Source organism: Phocoena sinus, chromosome 6 (assembly GCF_008692025.1).
Source record: "Phocoena sinus isolate mPhoSin1 chromosome 6, mPhoSin1.pri, whole genome shotgun sequence".
NCBI lineage: Eukaryota > Metazoa > Chordata > Mammalia > Artiodactyla > Phocoenidae > Phocoena > Phocoena sinus.
The window spans coordinates 10,835,342-10,843,729 of record NC_045768.1 but is presented as its reverse complement, the minus strand read 5'-3'; the positions used below and the strand labels follow the sequence as shown (position 1 = coordinate 10,843,729).

At 49.2% G+C, this 8,388-nt stretch overlaps 1 long non-coding RNA gene across 2 annotated transcripts; it reads right to left on the bottom strand.

Annotated features, from left to right (window-relative positions):
* Positions 1 to 4,347: 4,347 nt before the first annotated feature.
* LOC116755758 lies at positions 4,348 to 7,508 on the bottom strand. Of its 2 annotated transcripts, XR_004350454.1 has the most exons (5): positions 7,336 to 7,508; positions 5,552 to 5,653; positions 4,714 to 4,828; positions 4,557 to 4,618; positions 4,348 to 4,433 (listed from the first exon to the last, which is right to left on the bottom strand). It is a non-coding gene; the product is annotated as an uncharacterized LOC116755758 (long non-coding RNA). The 2 variants fall into 2 exon arrangements; XR_004350453.1 differs by having other exon boundaries at positions 4,714 to 5,653.
* Positions 7,509 to 8,388: the final 880 nt, after the last annotated feature.

Here is an 8,388-nt window from a genome sequence, read left to right as displayed (position 1 = left end):
TTCATTTGGCAAATTGCCCATTTCGTAAGTGACAATCATTTTAAATTGAACTGGCTTTTGGAGAATTGGTTTTTAGCAAAATGGGTCAGTGCTGGCTTCAGAGCTGGCTGGATTCCGGTACACAAAGGATGACCTCAGGAACTCTTTCCTGTTCTTGGATTTGCTCTCTTCTGGGCTGGCTTTGCTTTCACTTGACTTTTCCCTAAATTGTGGCAGAGATGGCCACCATTCGTCTGGTTTGGCTTCCCCAGTTGGAAGAGAATGATTTTCCCAGCAATTCCAGTAGAAGACCACCTGTCTCGTGTGCCCACTCTAGAATGACTCTCCATGGCCAGGAGATGAAATACCCTGACTGGGTAAGCCTGGGCTACATACCCACACGTGGAAGGCAGAATTCTAAAAGTGCCTCCTTGTAGGGCGCGGCCGGATAGCCATTACGCATGCACTAAGTATGCCGCTAGGGCGTATGCACCTAATATGCTAATCAGGTTTTGAAGCAGTGGCCTATCCAAAGTCCGGCTTGCGAAATGCGATAACCATACGGACGAATCAGGGACTTACACGAGTCCTTAAGCCCTTATATAAGCAGACAGGCTCGAGCATACGGGGTCTTCCTTCCATCCGCCCGAAACCAAGCTGTACTCCAATAAAGTGTGATGCGCGAAGAATCTAGCGTGTGGTGATTCGTCATTCTGCTGGTCAGAAGCGGCTCGGCGCACCTCCTCTCCTGATTTCCATCCTTGGTTATTCAACGAAACCCTAACCTAAGTACTATGTGATGGTTGATTTTATGCGTCAGCTTGGCTGGGCCACAGTGCCCAGATGTTTGGTTAAACATTATTCTGGATGTTTCTGTAAAGGTGTTTTTGGATGAGATTAATATTTAAATTGGTGGGCTTTGAGTAAAGCAGATTACCCTCTGTCATGCGGGTGGGTCTCATCCAATCACCTGAAGGCCGTAATAGAACAAAAAGACTGACCTCCCCAGAGCAAGAAGGAATTCTGCCAGCAGATTGCCTTTGGACTTGAACTACATCTCTTTCCCAGGTCTCCAGTCTGCTGGCCTGCCCTGCAGATGTTGGATTTACCAAGCCTCTACAAGCATGTAAACCACTTTAAATTTCTAAAAATAATCTTTAAAATCTCCCCTTCCCCTCACCTTGATATGTGGAATTCGCCGATATAATTAAGGTTACTAGTCAGCTGACATTAAGATAAGGTTACACTGGATTATCTAGGTGGCCCAGTATAATCAAACAAGCCCTTAGAAGCAGTAGAGGAAGGCAGAAGAGGACGACAAAGAAATGTGGCAGAAAGGGAAGCTGGAGAGACATGAAGCAGGAGAGGGATTTGACCTGCCTCGCTGGGGGAGGCCACATGAAAAGCATGAAGAGAAATGCAGGCAGCCTGTAAGACAAGGACCAGCCCCTGAATGACAACCAGCAAGGACATGCGGACCTCAGTCCCACAACCATAGGAACAGAATCTGGCCAACAGCCCGAATGGGCTTACAAACAGTTTACCCTCGGCACCTCCAGAAAGGGAGGCAACCCTGCCGACACCTTGATTTCACCCTTCTGAGACCCAGAGCAGAGGAACTAACGGAGCCAACCTGATTTCTGATCTACAGAATTGTGAGCTGATTGATCTGTGTTGCTTCAAGCTGCTAAATCTGTGGTAATTTGCCATGACTATAATAGAAAACAAATACACCATCCATGGAGAATGGGGTGGAGCCAGCCCCCCCAACACCACAGGGACTGATCATAGAAGTGGGCTGCCCAGATCGGGCGCTGGTCCCAGAAGTTGGGGGGCCTGGGCAGAGTTGACCACAGTGTCCAAGCTGAAAACTGATTCTCCATTGCCCAGCACCCAGGCACCGCCAAGGTGAGGGTCCCACCCCAAGTTTCAGACCAACTTAGGTGAGGGGCCTTAGCCCCTCTGCTTGTGCCCATGGCCACAGCCCCCTACGACAAGGTGGCAGCTGTTTTCTCTGTTCCAGGAATTTCTCCAGCTCTCCCTCCACTCTTCTCTCTATTTGGGGGCTTCTTCAGTTTCCACCCCGCTACTCAGGTGTCCAGAAAACTCCCCCAAGCCTGGCCAGACTCCCAGGTCAGACTTGGAGTAGGTTCCATGTAAACCCCCAGCAATCGTGGAGTAGAATCCCTGGAGCTGGACAGGAGGAAGTAACAGGAGGAAGAGCAGAGCCTTCAGGCCGCCAGGCTGCTGGGCATGGCTCCCTGCCTGGCACTGGGCAGGTATTATCACAATTAGTCCTTGTCACGGCTCCACCTGGTGGGCAATAGGATCCTCATTTCTTGGAAGGAAAAACCAAGGCTCAGAGAAGGCACAAATCCTTGTCCAAGGTCAGTCAGCACACTTTTCCGGTTACAAGTGACAGAAGCCTAATTCAACCTGGCTGGAGAAAAGGAAGCGTGTGCTGATCCGTGCAACATGGAGGTCGAGGGGTGGGGCTGGCTTCAGGCACCCTTCTGCTCGGGGACTCAGTGAGGTCCTCGTCTCCCCCTGCCTCTCTGTACCTGCATCTCTTCCTGTCTCTCCCTCTTTATCTCTCTCCCTCTTTTTCTTCCTGTCTCTCCCTCTTTTTCTCTCTCCCTCTGCCCACAGCACTCTGGTTCTCCCTCACTCTGTCTCCTATCTCATGAGTGCCCTCCTCTCAGCTGGCTTTATTCCCTCCCACTGCATATGGATAGGACAGAAGACGTAGCCTGTGGCAGACACAGAAGCTTGGTCTTCTTTGAAGCAGCAAAGTGCCCAGGTGATAAATGAGCTTTCTCAAACTCCCTTGCAACCAGTGACATGTAAATAGAAATATTCTATAGTACTTCTGGGAAGCTTGTCTATGGGGAGGCAAGCTGACTCAGCTGAAAGGAGCACCTCTTTTATCCTTCTCCCCTTTCTGCCTTCCTGTTGCCTAGAATTATGTGTGTAATGGCAGGAGCTCTGGCAGCCATTTGGGGCCATAGGGTGAGGCTGGATGCCAGTGCCAGTCATATGAGCCCTGAACTGGCCACCATCAGACTTCTTTTACATGCAAAAAACCCCCCCAAACTATTGCATGTTTAACCCACTTTTATTTGGAGTTTTTGTTATACGCAGCCAAACTTAACCCCATGATACGTGACCACCGGCAGCTTCCGCTTCACAACTATCCAACTCAGAAACTCCAGAGTCAGGACCCCTGCTCTTCTCACTCACAAGGCATCTAGTGAACTCTGAATGGCACAGCTAGGGTCACACACTTATGACTAGAGGAAAGGCCAAACCACGTCCCAGGCCCACTCTTGGTGTGCTTAATGTTGCTTGCTCATTTGCTTTTGAGGACAGCCAGAGTGGAATCACATGACGGGTGGGGGAGGAGAAGTCCCCCCAAAGAAGTGGGTGTGCTAGGCACCTAGGAAGTGACAGGTGTCCACTACAGCTAGTGTGTGGTGAACCCCAGTTTGCCTGACTCCCAGCTGGGCACTCTCCACCCTACTCTGCAGGATTTCAGTCTTAACAGAAGGGGCTTCCCTGTCTGACCTCTCAGGAGCAGGACCATGCAGGAGCCCACTGGGGTCGGTCTGACCTCTCTCAAGAAAGTCCATCTGGAGGCCAGTGTGTGGGGTCAGGAGGGAGAGGAGTGTAAGTGTTAGAGTCAGATAGAGTCGAGGTCAAAGCCCATCTCAGCCACTCCAGCTGTGTGCCCTCGGGTAAGTTGCTTTACCTCTCTGAGCCTCCCTGCTAATTCCCCCATTTCTGTCTCCGGTCCTGTCTTCACTCCCTCCCTCCCAGCCCTGCACACGTAGAATTCCCTCTTCTTCCTCTCATCTCGTCTACCCATCCTCCTCCAAGAGGCCCACCTCCACAGCTCCTACCACACCCAGCCAGAGACTCAGCCTGGGACATGCTGGCACAGCCTCCTTGATGCCGGCATATTCTAATGTGCCCTAAGGAACAATTCAACTTTCAGAGTTTCCAAATTACCAAACATGCAAAACAAACAACCTCCACCCAGGCCAGAGCCCTGCCCCTGCACTACTGACCCCCCAACCCAGGGACAGAGGTGGGGATCCCAGGTGGGCCGGGGGCTCAACGACCACCCCTGTTCCCACTCGGGGACAGGGAGGCAGCAGTGTCCAAAAGTCCTGGTTCTCTGACCCCGGCTCTGGCTGCCTTGAACACTGTGCTCTATTCTCTTAAGGGTGCAGGCAAAGTAAAATGACCTCCGGGGGTGGCAGGTCTTAGAGACTAAGCCCGGCAAAAAGGTCAACGTCAATTTTTAAATTATTTCCATTTTTATTATTGAAACATTTCTTGTTATTTTCATTATTAAAGCACTACATGCACAGAAAAACAATAAATGAATGTACTAAAAATGTAAGTCTCTTGTAATTGGAGTCGCGGTCAGAAACAGTCTCTTGCGTACATTCCTGATTAAAAAATAAAGGAGGAAAAAAGGAATATAAACAAACGTGATTCCTCACTTTGTCCTTTGGAGGCAGCTGTTTCTGGGCAGCTTTGTTGCTGTGCTCTCCCTGAGGCCAGAGACTCACCTATCCTCGTGCTGCAGGGACCGGCTGGGGTTCACATCTGTCCTGGACACCCAGCACAGGGCCTGGTGGAGAGTAGGGTTCAGTGCGTTTGTTGGAAGAGGGTAGGAGAGAGGGATAGAAGGATAGAGAAGATAGGGAGGGAGACACCCCCACTTACTTGTGACAACAGAGGCGGGTACAAAATCCTGCGGGGATCCAGGGAGAACATCTCACTCTGCCCAGAGAGGTGGGGAAGCAGCCAGTGACACTGAGTCTTGAAGCATGACTAGGAACTTTCCAGAATTTGTAGACATCCAACAGGCAAAGAAACAAAGAGAAGGCAGGGTGAGTGCAAAGGCATGGAGACATGAGAGAACAGGCCGTCTGGGCCTTCGTGGAGAGCCTGGGACAGGCTGGAGGAGGGTTTTGGAGAAGAGAGGGGATGGGAGAGGTTGAGGACATCGGAAAGGACTTCCTGAGCGGGGCCAAGGGGTTGGGACGTTATCCTCCCGATTTCAGGGAACATGCATGGGGTGCTCGGGGAACACGCACAGGGTGCTCACCGAGCCTTGGCTGAACCACATTAGGAGGCAGGGACCCCAGGTCCAACCACTGGAGGGGCAGCAGCCCCTGGATCCCATCCCCTGCTGGGGCCCCCAAGCAGCTACTCCTCCCCTCCCGCACTCCAGCCTGAATGTTTTTCTCTGCACTTGATGAAGTTAAAATAAGCCCTCTCTGGGGTGACTCGCAGGCATTCAAATTGGATTGGCACACAGACATCGAGCAGTTGGTGGCAGGAGCCAGGGGACCCGGAGAGCAGGTTTTCGCTGGAGGGGACATGAGCTTTATTTCCCTCTTGGTTGCTGACAAGGAAGCAGCTGTCCTTCCCTGATTATTTTTACCTCGAGTCACAGCCGCTGACGCCGAGCCTCCCCAGCGCCCATCCGCCTGCCAGGGCCAGGTGAAGAGTCCCACTCCCCGGCCCAGCTCAGCGGAGAGCCTCGAGCTCCACCTACCGCCGCCTCCACACAGCACCAAGAAACAGCCCTTTGGCTTGGATCCAGACCCTTCCATGCCAAGCTGGGGTCACCGACAGGAGAAGAGAGAGCCACAGCAGCCTTGAAGAAGATGTGAGACAAAAAAAGGGAAAAAAAATTTCATAACCAGTTCCCCTCCTCTAACACACTAGCTCCTTCCTTTTCGTTTTACCTCTGACTTTTAGTTTGATGAGACTAAACCTGAATACCACTTTACTGTTACCTAAGCACTTCAAAGTCATTCCATTCTTGAAAAGCCCAGCAGGTGGGGGACTTCCCTGGTGGTCTAGTGGCTAAGCCTCTGCGCTCCCAATGCAGGGGGCCCGGGTTCGGATCCCTGGTCAGGGAACTGATAGACCCCACATGTCACAACTATGAGTTCACATGTTGCAGCTAAAAGATTCTGCAACTAAGACCCACACGGCCAAATAAATAAGATTTTTTTTTTCAAAAAAAAAAGGAAATAAAAGAAAAGCCCAACAGGTGGGTGTCATTAGATTCATCTTACAGCTGAGGAAACTGAGGCTTACAGGGGAAGTGGCTTGCCTGAAATCACACAGTAACAGAGTGGGAGAAATAGGATTGGAACCCCAGTCTGTCCAACTTCAAATCTTGTACACCATCCACCGTATTTTCAAGTCTTTGCCCATGTATCAGTTAGTAACGCTCTCAGCAGCAGCTAACAATACTTTAAATAAAATGGGGGTTTATTTTCTTTGCTTCCAGGTTGGGAGGCTGCACAATGATGTCATGGACACAGGGTCTTTCAATGTTGCTGCTCCATCATCCTTGATAGGTTGCCTTTTAACATGCTTGCTGCCTCACTGTCACAAGGAGGCTGCTGCAACTCCAGGCATCTTGCCTAAATTCAAGGCAGAATGAGGATAGAGGGAGGGGATGGTGAAAGCTGTGAGAATCCCATTTATCAGTAAAGCAACATATTGCCCTGAATTCCTCCGGGAGACTTTGGTTTATATCTTACTGGTAACATGGCTTCCACAGCTCAAGTGAAGCTGAGAAAGCAAGTATTTTGAGGACAGAGGAGAAGGACAAAGGAACAAATGTTGTGTTGGTCACCAACAGTATCTGCCACAGTCTACACATAGCTGTACTTAGTTACAATTATATCACACATACTTTTTGCTTCCTACTTTTTTCTTTTACTGCTAGGTCATTTGCAGTTTCCTTATCACTATGTTGTTTTTACAATTCTCATTTTTAATGGCTTAATAGTATTTCTTCAAGTGGATAAGCCATAATGTATTTATTGGACATAGTAAGCTTCCAATGTTTTCAATATCATGTATAATATCATGATGAACATCGTCACGTTCATTTAGGTGGGTGCCGGCCAAACATAAATCCCATACAGTGGAATTACTTGAATCAAAGATGTTAACATTTTTGGTTAATATATTACTCTTTATTTCTGCTCTTATATATTGCTTTATTGATTTCCAAGAGGATTATGCTATTTTATATTATGTCACAGTACCTGGATGTATTGATTTTACCATAACTGCACCTGCACAGAGCATATCACCACTTTTTAAAGGTTTTTACCAAAATTGGTATACTAAAATGATACCTTAAAGCTGCTACTGTTTCTATTCCTTTGATTACAACTGAGGAGGAACACTTTCCCCCATGTATTTTCACTTTGTATTTCCTCTTTGGTGAAGTATACGTTCATTGCTTTATCCAGTCAATATCTGGAGTAAGAAACCCATTTTTATAGAAACCATACTGGTACTGGTTATTACCTCTGGTCGTATTGCAACTCAACTTTCCCATCTGATCTTACAAGTTCCTGGGAGGAAGGCAGGGTGTGGAACAGGACCCGAGTCACCAATGAGCAAACTGGGCTCAGGAAGTTCGTGCAGCTACTAACAGACAGAGCCTCCATCTCCAAGCCCAGCACTCTTTCTTGTACAGTATTGCTCTTTAAAAAAAAAAAAATAACAACTTTATTGAGATATAATTCACAAAGCATACAATCCACTCATTTGAAGTACCCAATTCAAGGGACTTCCCTGGTGGTGCAGTGGTTAAGACTCCATGCTCCCAATGCAGGGAGCCCGGGTTCGATCCCCGGTCAGGGAACCAGATCCCATGTGCACGCCACAACTAAGAGTTTGCGTGCCGCAACTAAGACCTGATGCAACTAAACAAATATTAATAAATAAATAAATAAAGCGCCCAGCTTAATTGTTTTCAGCACATTCACAGAGTTGTGCAACAATCCCCACAATCAATTTTAGAACATTTCATCGCCCCCAAGAGAAACCTTGAACACACTAGCTATTCACTGTCACATCAGGTAGAGGTAAAAATATGTTTAAGCCTGGAGAAAAGAGATGGGTGGGGTGGGCAGTTCGAAGAAAGCAGAGCAGACAGGCTGTGCCATTGGACTTGCTCTGTGACCACAGGTCACTTCTCCCCTGGCTCTGGGTTTCCTCCTAATACAAACAGAGCGCTCACTGTGTCCAGGCTCCAGGCCACGTGTGTCACAGATGTTCCTGATCGCTCTCTCTAACATGGGGTGAGGAGCCCCACTTTACAGAAGAGGGAAGCCAAGACCAAGAGCAGAGACATGTAGACATTCACGTCCCTATGCTGGTTGGTGACAGAGAGGGGCCTGGAGTAGCGGGGGTGGGATTCGGGAGGGAGTCTGACTTCGAGCTCAAGGCCACTACATCAGCTGCCTCCGCCTCCCTGCTTCTGGAGCTGCCCCAGTGACAGGTGGCGCCAGGTGGGGAGAGGGAAAGAGGGGCATCTCTTTGTGCACTGGCTGAGGAGGGCCCTAAACAGGTTGG